The 14404-nt window shown below is 36.6% G+C and overlaps 1 pseudogene; it reads left to right on the forward strand.

Annotated features, from left to right (window-relative positions):
• Window positions 1–6667: 6667 nt before the first annotated feature.
• On the forward strand, window positions 6668–8721 carry LOC137716233 (cytochrome P450 71AU50-like; annotated as a pseudogene).
• Window positions 8722–14404: the final 5683 nt, after the last annotated feature.

Raw genomic sequence — 14404 nt, forward strand, 5'->3', positions numbered from 1 at the left:
TTGGATCTCTCCTGGAGTTTCATTGAGGTTCATATTATTGACATATACTGCAATTACCACAAGCCAAAATTGGTGAGCTTAATAAACACGCATAGGTGCAATCGTTGCTCATATATCCCATTCTGATCAAGTACTCGCAATTCGTTTCAAACTATATAGCAAATGCTTCAACCTAATTAAAAACGTGTATTGTCATCTGGAACACATTGATTCAGGTATTACCAATCCTAATGGAACTTTCACACAAAATCTCTGTATCCATATCTCTATAAAGATACGTATTGACCATGTCCATAAATTAGATACTTAGTTTTTCGAAACTACTAAACTGATCCTCATTATTCTCATTATGCTTCCTTCAAATACCCATTTAAAGCCTATGGTTTTTTGTTCTTTTTTTTTTATATTTAACATAAAAAGAATGAAACCTTTTTTTTTTTGTTTTATCATTAGATACAACTAAATATAAGTCAATTAAGTTCTTATTATTCCTTGTCTACAAATATCCAATTTTTTATGCCTAATGCCCCCTAGATAGTTTGAACTACATAGGAACAATAATCAATCTTAGCTCCAATGGTTTATAGAACTCTACCTTTTCGAGTCCATTCAACACGTGCAATTTCAACGTTTGAGGGTGTTGAAACGACTGGTCCAAACACCCAACGGTTTGCTAAGAAATCAAGTTCGACTTGGATTGCCTCTTTTCGTTTTGGCTAGTCATATCGACAATGTGCTTCAACAACCGATCATGGTTCAATTTAATCGCCCTTTACTGTTTGGACGGCCACAACAAAAGAAAACACATCATCGATGATGATCTCGTTTCGTTTCCACATGTCTTCCAGGCAAGTGTAGTTAGAAAGTGATCCTAAAATCCTTAAGATAGGAATTCTCATGCCCTTCGTCCAGGACATTCCCATAATCCAGAACAATGTCAAGTTGTGGAACGGACGAGGTAGCGACAGATGGACCAATATCAGATAACTGATGTTATCTTTTCATGTGATGTTACTCTCAATTTTTGTGAATTTCCTTGAACCAATGGGTCTGCCTCGCTTCAGGGAAGGGACCCTAGCTGCCAATGTCATTCTTCATTCTTCAGAAACTACATATTCTTTGGGAACACAATGCCCGACTGAGACAACTTTAGGAACATGATGCTTATAAAGACATTTGCAATAGGAATGTGTGATCTTGTGATTGTCGCTAGATCAGTAAAGGCATCTGGCAGATTCTAAGCAACGCTCTAAAGATCTAGGGTTCCATGCGCTTTGACTTTGCATTTTACGATTCATGATCAAGATGAGTCAAAGTGGTGGCAAGCCACATCAAATCTTAGCATTCTTCATGAACACAAGTGTGACCTTCTCCCTCTAGTGATAGGAAGGTTGCATAGCCCCAAGCAGAAATCAGGAGCTTAGACCACATTACCAAGGTTTGAGCCACTATTTGGATACATTTGATAAACGATTCTGCCAGACCATTTTAAGTGTATATGCAACTAGATGTTTAATTTCAATATCGAAACTCATGCAATAATCGTCAAACATTTTCAAAGCAAACTCTACGACATTATTCAGTCTTATATATTTTATTGGATAATATGGGTGATACGCTCTCAACTTAATGATCCGGTTAAGGAGCCTTGCAAATGTAGCATTCCTTATGGACAACAGGGCCACGTGTGATAATTAAGTTGATGCATCAACCAAAACCATAAAGTAGCAAAAGGATCTGCATGGTGCTTGGATCGGTCCACTAATATCTCGATCATTTCCAAGAAAGTGTTGTGCTCTTTAGAGTTGTTTGCATGCAAAGGCTTATGGCTACCTTTACCTAGCGAGCAAGTTTCACATGGTGTGATCAACTGGACCACGTATGTCATATTTTCCAGTGGTTGACCATATGATGTACTAAGTATACGACACATCATATCCCTCTAAGGTATTCAAGATGATCTTCATAGTTTCATATTGTAATTTGTTAGCTCGAATGTCCTTAAAAATCAACAACATTCGACTAGAACAAGGTGAATATAAGGCCTTGTTAATGGTAAGCAAAGTACCATTAGGCAATATGAGTTGGGTTTTCCATGCCCCTGTATCAATAGTGTTGAGCCACTGATTGTTGTCACTGAAGATTCAGTAAGTGTGAAGTTGAAAGTAAACGTGATTACGTAAAACAGTGTTTGTGGTAGCACTATTGCCAAATAATCAACTTCATGGAACATGTCTATAAAAATATAAGTTAAGTCATACAACAAGTTTTCCAAGGTCAACTCATTGCCAAAAAATATTAGCGAACAAAAATTCCAAAAGAAAGAAAACAATAACCATAAGGGGCCTAAGAAACCAATGATTTGCCCAAAATGGCCCAATAATCTGAAAGTAAAATAGAAACTATTTGAAAACCATTAAGAAAAATTGTAAGTTGGCGACGTGTCAATCACATCCACTAGCAGCCATCTTGCTCCATAAGATCTGAAAAGACTAAAGTTGTGTCACTCTGGACAACTTCAGTTTCCATGTTGTCATGCTCAACGAGGTGGCTTCACTTTGACAACAGTTGTAATAGTAATGATCTAAAAACCACAAGGCACTAGTCAGACTGTGAACAGGGTTTAGCGTTTAGGCGCCTAGCTTGAGCCTAGGCGGATTTAAGTAAATTTATTGTGTACCATATAAATAAGTGCCTTTTTCCACTAAAAAAAAAAAAAACAAAAAAAAAACAAAAACAACTATACCTGTACTGAGAATGAAATAGAGATAAAATGCAAAATAGAAGTAGAAAAATACATAAATGACTATAAGCATAATGAATGTTATTGGTCTAGATGATACATCATACATGCATCCAACAAGTTTACAATTTTAAAACACATGAAGTGAAGGAATAAGGATATATCATAATATAAGATACTTGCAAAGCTAGAAAGCCAGGCCTCAATCCTTTCTTCTCCATATCCCTCTAAGGCTCTCTTTGTGTCGGACTCAAACTCAACTTCCTCATCATCTTCTTCTTCTTCCATGTCCTCATCCGATACAAAATATTCTTCATGAAGTTCTCTCACTTCAAAATTTCTAGAACTATCCACCTTAGATGCCTCTCTATCCATTCCGGAACCAAACTTAACTTCTTCATCACCACCCTCCACAATCCATCCTTGCGTTATAATAACTTCACTAGCAAGTAGTATATCCACTTTTTTCTCCTTCTATGTGCTCTTCTTATCCATGATTCTTGCATTTGATTGTCCACAAGCTGAATTATTTAATCTTGTTGTATTTAATCTATTACTTTCCTTCGTATGTATTTGTTGGAGTTTTTAGTAGAAATCTCATTACCCCACATTGCTCAACATCAAAAGTTTCTCACACTTTATAATACTTAGTCCTTTTTACAATGTGACTGAAAAGGGCTAGGCATTTAAAAAAAAAAAAAACAAAAAAAAAGGACTGAACCGCCCAAACAGTATTGGTAGTTTGGTTTGATTTGGGTTTTTTTTTTTTCGGTGGTTAAACCGAACTGCACCGACCTTAATCGGTTTTGCAATCGGTTTCCAAAATTCTTAGGGTGCGGTTAACCGAACCGATCCACATATATTCATTTTATTTTTTAATCATAATTAATACATGTAGTAATATAAACAATTAGTTATTTATGAGTTACCGTATATCACCACATGAAAACAAAACCTAATTAGTTTAAGAAACCATTTTTCTTTCATTCAAAAAGAAAACATCAACAAGGAAAGGCAACCTTTCTGTGCCTAAAAGCAGAGAGGAATGAAATTATGAAAGACATTTTGATGCCTTTTGTGATTATTAATTGCAAAGGAGAGATTCAACCCAAAAAAAATGCAGAGGAGAGAGACGAGAACCACACCTTCGGGAGAGGGCATTCGGCTCTCCTATTTGGAAAGAGAGTAGTCGGCTCTCTCATTTTGGGAGATAGAAGCAGACACAGTGTGCGAAAAAAACAAGGGGCACTATTTGGAGAAGGTAGCATATGCTCTTTGGTGCTCTCCTTGGGCTACATTATTTGTGTTGTCCTTTGAGCAACCATTCATATTGAGCTATGTTCTGTAGCTATTGGGAAAGGTATTTGTTGTGTATGTTTGTCTTCACACAAATCAAAAATCAATTCATACCAACCCACCACTTTTAGTTAACCAACCTTGTCGGTTTTAGACCCAACTTAGTCTGTTTTGGTTTCTAATTTTGGCCCAACCCACTAGGTCGGTTGGTTTTGGTTTTGGTCCAAAATCAACTCTAACTAACCCACGCCCACCCCTGGAAAAGATGTACTATAGAGAGCAAACATAGTGTTTATACTTTGAGTTTGAGCTTTAAGGTGTGATAATTATAAATATAATTAAAATATATTTAATTGTCAAAAGAAGAGCCTTGGGCTCTTAAATCTAGGTTTATTATTAAATTCAACAACTAAATTATAATCTTGAATTTAAGTTTTATTATTTTTTTATTCCAATAGACTCATTATTTTGTTTATGAGCCCAATTAAAAATTAAAAATTAAAAATAAATTCGAATTCGATACCAAATTAGGTTACTCATTATGTGGTTTAGTCTAACTCTTCATTCCCTTAGTGTAAAAATATCGATGTACTAAAAAAAATTAAAAAATAAACCTAAACCTTTCTCTCTCCACCATTCACTCCACAACACCTTCTCCATCATTCATCTCCTAACCCCCATCCTCCTCTTTCTCCTCCTTATCCTACACACCAACCCAAACCCAAACCCACCATTTCCTCACCCACCGAACTCAAATTCCGCAAGTTCCCTCCGCCTCCAACGCCCAATAATCAAGTGTACATATTCGTCCATAACAGTACAACACACCAAATTACCAATAATCGGAACACCAAAAAATGCTATCATTTTATCTCATTAATTTGGATAGCATTTTCTTTATGCCAGGCATATTGTATAAAAAAAAAATTACACTATATTTGGATGAAGAAATTTAAGATTACTAAGAAATTTTAAAATGATGGAAATCAAAATGATGTGATTTTATTTTTTAGAATTTATGAATTTTCTTATTTAGTTTAAAATGACAATAGACTTGAATACGAAATTTGTTATTTTTAAACTCTCAATCACAGAAATTCGAAAATGACATCTATTTACATGGAATTTAAACTTGAGAATTGAAAGTCCCAAATTCCAAGTTTTTTTTTTCTACTTAGAAATTCTAAATTTCTATGTTTATGAATCCAAACAAAATAATTGATGTATGTCAATTTATAAATCATAACTTTTATCCAAATTTCAAATTTATTTTTCTCGTCTACACCTAATGTTAAGTGAGATTAGTTCTTCTTGTCTCCTTAACACAGAAAATAATAATAATAATTACACCCAGAACCCCTCCACTTCGACCACATTTTTATAAATTTAATGCAGATAAAATATAAATTTATTTAAGAAAAGAACAAGGACTGCAGTGGCTGCAATGGCCCACTTTGAAAAGCCTTTAATGCTGGCGGCGTTTATAATTGGACATATTATTGTAGGGGTGTGCTATCCATACACCTATTTTTACTTCTCACATACTATTTGTTAATTTATATCCATTGATCTTTTTCAATTCATTCGATCCGACGGTCGAAAACCAAAAAAAACATGAAAGAAGTAAAAATAGATTTGTGGATATTACACCCCATTCTTGTAATAACTGCTATTATATTCAAATTTTGCTGAATAATTTTGTGGAAAAGGCCGCAAGAGCAAGAGTGATCGCCAAGTAAAAAAAAGGATAGAGAAAACAACTGAACTCGAATGAACGAAGAAAGTCCTACTTGCGCACCACGACATACAACAGAACTCGAATGGACGAAGAAGGTCATACTTGCGCACCGCGATATCATGCGTCATGGATGCATGTGCGGGTGTGTCTCATTTTCTACTTGTGCACCGATAAGTGCATGTATGATGTGACCAGTTTATGTAACACCAAACCGACTGAGTTGGAGTAATGTTGGAGATATCCATTCGTGGACTACTTTGAAATTTGTATGTGTAAAAATACGTGGAATGCAATTATTATTCAAAGGTAAATTAGAAACATTTAATTTTTTTTTTTTCTTTTTCAAAATTTTGTTTATATACCTGGTGTTTCGATGTTGTTGGATGCGTAGACACACAAGAGAGGAAAAAAAAATTAAAAATGAGGATATCTGAGGTAAAGTAAAAGTAGCCGCAATTGAAGATGAGGTGAAAGAAAATCGGTTAATGTGGTTTGGATAATTGAACCGAAGACCTACAAATGCTTCGGTTAGAAGTTGGGACTATGAGACTGAGGTTCAGGGCAAAATGGGTAGAGGAAGACCTATGAAGATCCTCATGGATGTCATTCATACCCTTTTTAGCTTTTTGCACACCATGTTCTATCTATGACCAAATAAATCAAATGAAAAAATATAACAAAATAAAACAAAAGTGTGTAAGAAGCTAAAAAGAATGTGCGTATATCATTTATCCTATTTTATTTTCGACATGTAACGGTTGAGTTTTAGTATATAGCATTCATGTCGAAAAATCATACAGTAATATTCAAGTCTATCCGTTGAACCTTCCACTCTTCCAAATCCATTTAAGCCAAGTATCAGCATCCACTAAACACAATGAAAAAAGGACCTTCTTTTCTTCTCTCTAAAGTAAAACAGAGTTCAGAGAGCTCTTATCTTAAACACTTAGGCAGCAAACACAATGGTGGTTTGGATTTGGGCAACAATGGCGTTGCTTACAGTTGTTCACATCCTGCGAGCATGGATATGGAAAAGCAATAACAAGATGTTACCTCCTGGTCCAAGAGGGTTTCCTATTTTCGGCAGCCTCTACTCGTTGGGGCAGTTCCCAAACAAAGATCTTCATTCGGCTAGCCCAAAAATACGGCGATGTCATGTACCTGCGGTTAGGTCTTATGCCTACCATTGTTGTCTCATCCCCACAAGCGGCCGAGCTGTTCCTCAAAACGCATGACCTTGTTTTTGCAAGTAGGCCACCTCATGAGGGTGCAAAACACATATCCTTCGGGCAAAGAAACGTGAGCTTTGCTGAGTATGGCTCATATTGGCGTGACATCCGAAAGATGTGCACACTTGAATTACTAAGCAACCACAAAATCAACTCTTTCAAGTCTATGAGGAAAGAAGAGGTTGCTCTCTTAATTCAGTCAATTAAAGAGGCTGCCAATAATCGACATGTTGCTGTCGATCTCAGTGACAAGGTCTCAACTCTTAGTGTTGACATGAGCTGCCGGATGGTGATTGGGAAGAAGTACAAGGATGAAGAGTTTGATGAGAGGGGTTTCAAGTCTGTGATCAAAGAGGGTATCCAATTAGCAGCAGCCCCTAACTTGGGAGATTATATTCCTTGGATTGCACCACTTGACCTCCAAGGGTTCACTAAGAGGATGAAGGCTGTTAACAAGGCATTTGATAAATTTTTTGAGAAGGTGATTGGTGAGCATCTTCAATCCAAGGATGAAGAAAGACCGAAGGACTTTGTTGATGCCATGGTGGCGTTCATGTTCTCTGAAGAATCTGCCTACCGAATCGAACGCTCCGATATCAAAGCTATATTGTTGGTAAGTATGCATAAAACCTATACCATAGCATATGGCGACCAAGTATTACATTGGACTAATCCTTCATTTTACCTTATTTGTATTCTTACTCTTGCTTGGCAGCAAATTAAAACAGAATTGTATCTTGTCCGAAATTTAACATGTTATTGGTTTATTAAGGTTGTGAATCGCAACAATTATTTAGGTTAAATCTGCCTACTGATGTGTTGTTTAGGTTGACAGTTTGATAGCATAACAGATGCCATTTAAATTTGTATTTATGCCCTGATTTTGTGATTTGTTTTTCGAATGTACTATTGGCAGGACATGCTTGTGGCCTCAATGGACACATCATCAACATCGATTGAGTGGGCGTTCTCCGAACTCATGAGGAATCCACAGGTAATGAAAAAAGTCCAGAAAGAACTAGAAAATGTTGTAGGCCTCAAAAGAATGGTGGAGGAATCAGACTTGGAAAAATTAGAGTACTTGGACATGGTAGTAAAGGAAACATTGAGGCTACATCCAGTGGTACCATTGTTGGTTCCTCATGCAGCCAGGGAAGATTGCACTGTCCATGGCTACCACATACCCAAAAAGTCACACATTATCATAAACGCTTGGGCAATCGGGAGAGACCCAAGTGCTTGGACGGATGCAGAGAAGTTCATACCGGAGAGGTTTGTGGGTAATAACATTGATGTTAGAGGAAATCACTTCCAGCTTATCCCATTTGGCTCTGGTAGAAGACGTTGCCCTGGAATTCAGTTAGGCCTTACTGTGGTCCAGTTAGTTTTGGCACAACTTGTGCAATGTTTTGATTGGGAACTTCCAAATAACATGTTGCCAGATGAGTTGGATATGACTGAGGAGTTCGGTTTAACGGTTCCGAGGGCTAACCATCTACTCCTTATTCCTTCCTACCGCCTTCAGAAATGACCATAGTTATTGTGTCTGTGATGTCTCATTTCCTACTTGTATGCTGTTATATTGTGTGGACTATCTTTTCTACTGTTTTACATTTGTTTTGTTCATACGAGGAAAACCAGAAATGGAATAAATTGGTGTCGAATTAATTGTCAATAACCGATATGAAAGTCTCCCTCCAAATTCTGGGCTCTTTCTCCTTTGAAACTAGCAAGCTTATGTCCAAAAGGGCCCGCAAGAGCCTGTTGTATATCCTCAAGTAGAAGGCCAGTTGCTGAGATGAACTCAAATTTGGAAAACACACGTCCTAAAAGTCCTTTATGATAAATCTTGCAGCCCAAGTGGCCATGTCTGTATAGTTAACAAGCCCAGTAGCATGTTCTATCTTTTCTATAAACAGTTATCTAATTAGAACTTTTTTCTCAAAGGAGAGAACCATCATTAAAGCCTAAGGGTACCGACAGCGACATGATCTTCTCTAAACCCTAGTAGTCAAAACTGACTAATCCTTACAGAAAAAAAAAAAAAGAAAAAAAAAGCATTGTACTGTCCACACATACTTTTTTACTTCTCACACACCCCTTATTAATTTCTGTCCTTTGATCTTCTTTAATCCATCCGATCAGACGGTCGAAAATTAGAAGGGCATGTGATAAGTAAAAAATGGTGTGTGGATAGCCGACCCCAAAAAATATCAATCATAACTACCAAACGCGCATTACCTAATTATATTTAGGTCATAACACATCATTTTTTACTTCTCACACACCCCTTATTAAGCAGCCAAGGACCAAGGGGAGGTGGTGCTTGCCAAAGACTTTCCGACAGTCAAATTATTAAGTAATATTATGAGACTCAAGCAGTGGGTAAGAGAATAAGCGTGTGCAATTGTTTTACGCGAGATGAACCCTAGAAGGATGTATTTACACTAGAGGATGTCTAAGAGAAGATATTGCATCCTCTTAGAAGTTGAATTACTTGGGTCCCACGCCAATCCCTAGATTGTAGGAAGTCCAAGAATATAGGAAACCTGGTTCATTTCATACAGGATCAGGTTAATGGATCAGGATTCCGTATCTTGCGAAACAAGCATAACCAATCTCAGCGAAGTCGTCGAACTTCACCCACTGCTCCAGAACAGAATGATGGTGGCATCACTAATCTGTATGTGTAACTTTGTGATGGAAGCTATTGCATCCATGACCGAACTTCTAAAGTAATAATATTTCGATCCGCCTTACTACAATCTAAAAAAATTACACATACGTAAATTAGAAATTTAATTTGAACTAATTATTTCTATCCATAATTTTTTTTTTGTATGATTTCCCTCATTTGAATTTTTTCTTGTTTTTGGGTAAACTTTCATGTTAATGTCGCTATCCTATTCATAACTTCCTGTGGACATGCATCCTTTTCAATGCATGACTCAATGGTGAGTCAATTGGCACCCTATGGATGATGGAGCTCTATCATGCAATAAAAATATCATGCAATAAAAAGTTGTGGCTGCTTATTGTCTCTTTTCTTGTTACGTGCATGCATAGAGTTTATTCTCTGTTCTCTCAGATGACTCTGACAACCATTTCCAAGGCCTACACCCACGTGGACAGTTGGGCTCAATACTCAAGGAGTATCTTTGTCACGAGACTACTACTATCACAGGAGTGTAATTATACATAATAGTTGCCACCTTTTATATATGAATTATAAACGGGTTGTTTAGATATAGGCCCATGCAACTCATATATCTCGGATAAAAACCCACCTATGAATCAATATCCAATAAAAACCCAAAATTTAAATAACTTGCCACATAAGAAAACAAGTAACCTATTAATAAAAGTTATTTACAATTTATGCCACAACTTTCTATAACTGTTCTCATACAACCATTATTAGCCAACCATTATGGCTAACGTTTTTAACAATTTCTTTTACCAGTCTAATAATGGATTAATATAATGCATTACAATATCTCTTAACTTTATAACTTTAGATAAATTATTTTGCGAACACATAAACATACATATGATAGTAAAACATAAAATAGAAGATACATTTTTTAAAAAGTTAAATTGTAGGTAAATTATATTCATACGAAAACAAAATTGTAGATACACTATTGTTGTTAAAAAAGGTAAATCTTTTATGTAGTATTGTAGAGACATTATTGTCACAGTAGGTAAATTAGTTTCATATAAAATAAAAAGGTAGGTAAATTATATTCATACAAAAATAACATTGTGGATACATTATTGTTAAATAAGAACAGGTAAATTTTTGTCCTAAAATTTGAACAATAGGTACATTATTTTATTGATAAATATTTTAAAAGATAGACTATTTCACTAAAAAATGTATATATTTAAATTGAAAAATGTTGTTAAGATTAAGAAAACTTGCCAAATTAATTTCTATATCAAATTAGAAGCAAATTTTATGGAGTGAGAGAAACATGAATCAACCAAATTAATTACAAAACGTGGAAATCTTGAATTCTCATATAACATGCAATGCATTTAGAAGTACCTTTTTTATTTTTTTTTTATTTTTGTAAAATCATTAATCCTCCTTAAAATCTACATATGTTTAATTGTGCACATTAAACATGCAAAAAGGGGTATTTTAGGTATTCGAAAAATTTTAAATGTGTAAAGTCAAATATAATTAATGAATTTGCTTATGTGAAGTCTAGTCATTGGGTTTTATTCGAGTAAAAAATTTATGTCGGGTTTTATATGAAAGAAATTGAGTTTGAGGGGTTAAAGTCATATTTTCAGATTATAAACAGGCTTCCACACAAAAAGGAGAAAACTAAACAAATTTTTATAAGAGCTATAGCATTATCATGTTCTCAGTGGCAACTAGCAATACATTACTTCCTACCCCTAGTTTGAGGGAGCGGCCTCTAGGTAGAATATTCATTGGTGTACCTCGGGGATGAAAATTTTGAAATACCAAGAGTCTATTTGGTATTCTATTTGAAATTTTTTATCATTTCTCAAAATATTTTCTAAGAATATTTCTTGAAAATAATTTTTTTTAAGACTAAAAAACTTGATTGGTTGCAATTTAAAAATTTTAAATCTTATGACTTAAACTAGACAAAGAGATCGAAAAAGAGGGGGTCACAAGAGAGGGAGAAAGAGGAGAAATGAGGAAAGAAGGTAAGAGATGATTGAAGGAAAGAGAAAGTAAGAGATGATTGAAGGAAAGAGAAAGAAGAGAGTGGATTGGACGAGATAAAGAGGAAGATGAGTGAGAAAAAGAATCGAGAGAATGAGCGGATTGGAGAAGAGACGAAAAAGGTTAAAAAAAAAATAAAAAAAATAAAAAAAGAGGAGAGAGAAATAAGAAAAGAGCGAGATAGATTTGGAGTGATAGGGGAGGAGGGAGAGAAAACAAAGGAATGAGTTTAAGTTTAAAAACTCACTTTTTATGTTTTTAGAGAATAGACTATATTTTTGAGTTAGTATTGAATTCAGTTTTTTAAAATAGTCATACCAAACAAGTTTTTAAGGAATTAAAAATTGTTTTTAAGTTTAAAAAATTGGATTCAAGTAGAATACCAAACAAGCCCTAAACAACTACAGTCTACAGACCAATCATCCTAATGAGTAAACTATAAAGATCTGTTTAGCTTTATTTATCATAATGTTAGTGATATTGGGAGGTGGATTGTCTGCCCTCCCATTTCCATACTGTCTGACACACCCCGATCGAGATTAGGACATGCTGGCCGTCACGTGGAAGTGACGTAACCATGTGCACAGTGCGGAAGCTAATAAAATAGTAATATAAATAGTACAAAAGAAAATAAAAACTAGCTTTACACAAAGTAATAACAACAAGTGCAAGCGTAAGTGCGACACTAAGTTCAGAGCATGAAAGCCTAATGCAGTCCAGGAGAAAACGACGCAACAAAAGCACACCCGAAGGTGGTCCTACACTGGTGATCGTCTGTCAGATATGTCGGGGAAATCCTCAGGGAAACCACCAAACGTGCTAGCCAACTAAAACTTGGAGGGGCGCAAAACAAAAGCATGAGTGGGTAAAAACAAAGCTTTTCGAAAACCATTTATTAAATAAGTTCTAACCCCTCGCCGTAAAACCTGTATACTTCCCAGAAAATAGAGTATATATATATATAAGTCATGCTCAAGAATATGCTATGCCAAAACCTCAAAGTAAAATGCAAGTGCTCAGGTAATATCGCATCAATATCATATAATCTGTCAGCCGGAGTCACCTAACGTGACCTGTACGGCTGAATCTAGAGCTCAAATCTCCATCTCACTAACTAGACCTGCACACAAGTCGGAACCACCTAAAGTGGTCTGTACGACAGGCCTGGGTGTAACATATATATACGCTCAAGTGCTACGATCACGTGAAGGCTGTGCGAATAATCGCGGGTCACCTACGAGTCGGAACCACCTAGAGTGGTCTGTACGACATGACTGTGCACCTAACTTGGATCCAAGCTGAGCGTGTGGTGTGGGAGGTGAACATCATGTGAAGGACTGTGCCCAACTCTGGGCGAGAGCACTAACACTGGGGGTGCAGGTTATGAGCTCTCTATGCATCTCAAATCAATACTGAAAGTAAACATAAATCACAACTCACCTGGCACTTACATGTGCGTCTGCAGCACCAAACATATATATATATATATATATATATATATATATATATATATAAACAATTAACAATGCATAAACAAAGGCAAAACTATAGGCATGGCATATAACGAATAAACGTTCTAAATAAATTTCTGGGAAAAGTATAAGTATATAGGTATATACGGAAAACCAAAAGCCCACTCACTGGTAAGTGGAAGGGTCGTAACCCCCCTGCCGCGAGTGACCACGCTCGTCCTCGGGATAGGATTCACCTATATGCGAAACAACTATAAAAACGTTAATTTTAAAGCACATAACCAAACTTAAGAAATAACTTCTCATACAATGCTCAAATGGGGTGTATGAATACACCAACGTGATCTACTCAACCTTAGGAACATCCCCATATTTTTAAAATAATTTTTCATCGTCGCACGCGCCCCCACACGCCGGCCAAGGCACGGCCACACGCGCCGGCCACGCGCAGGCACGTGCCTGGCACGCTGACGGCGTCAGTTAACACCGTCAGGAATATTCCGTTAACTTTAACGGAATCCGTCAACGGCGTTAGGAATATTCCGTCCAAACTGACGGAATATTCCGTCGTCTTCTCCGGCGAGGCTCCGGCGCTGTGGCCGGCGCCGGAAAATCGGGAAAAAATTCAAATCGTGATATCTTCTTCGTTTTTCAACCAAATTTCACAAAATTGGTACCAAATTGAAGCTTACAACGAGAGGAACAAGATCATACCACTTTCAAGTGCTAAAATCCACGAAATCTCGTCGGGAAAAATACCCCCAACTCCGGCCAACCTCGAAACTCGTGATCCCGACGTCCAAAACCTTCAAACGAACCACCCAGAGCCTCCTAAGGACCTCACCAAGCTTCCTACAAGCTTGAAATTCCCAAAAACATAAGAATTTACATGTGCATGAACAGTACCAAAAATTGGGTATCCCGAGTTCGACGTGAAAACGAAGGTATCCTTACCTGAAATGGGTATGGTTAGACTCCAATGGACCTCACGAGCATGGATATGTACTTTGTTTCTTCGATCTGTGAAGATTACATGGGTTTTGGGGGTGTGTCCGTACAAGGGATATGAAAATGGGAAGGAAGATGGGCACGAGATAGGTGCAGGGATAGGGGGAAAGGGTGAGGGAAATTATGGGAGTGTGTGTGTGGTCCACAACCAGCCACACCAACTCAAACAACCACACAACGAAAAAAATAACACTAGGGGCAAAATCATCT

The sequence above is a fragment of the Pyrus communis genome, chromosome 14 (genome assembly GCF_963583255.1).
Source record: "Pyrus communis chromosome 14, drPyrComm1.1, whole genome shotgun sequence".
Taxonomy (NCBI): domain Eukaryota; kingdom Viridiplantae; phylum Streptophyta; class Magnoliopsida; order Rosales; family Rosaceae; genus Pyrus; species Pyrus communis.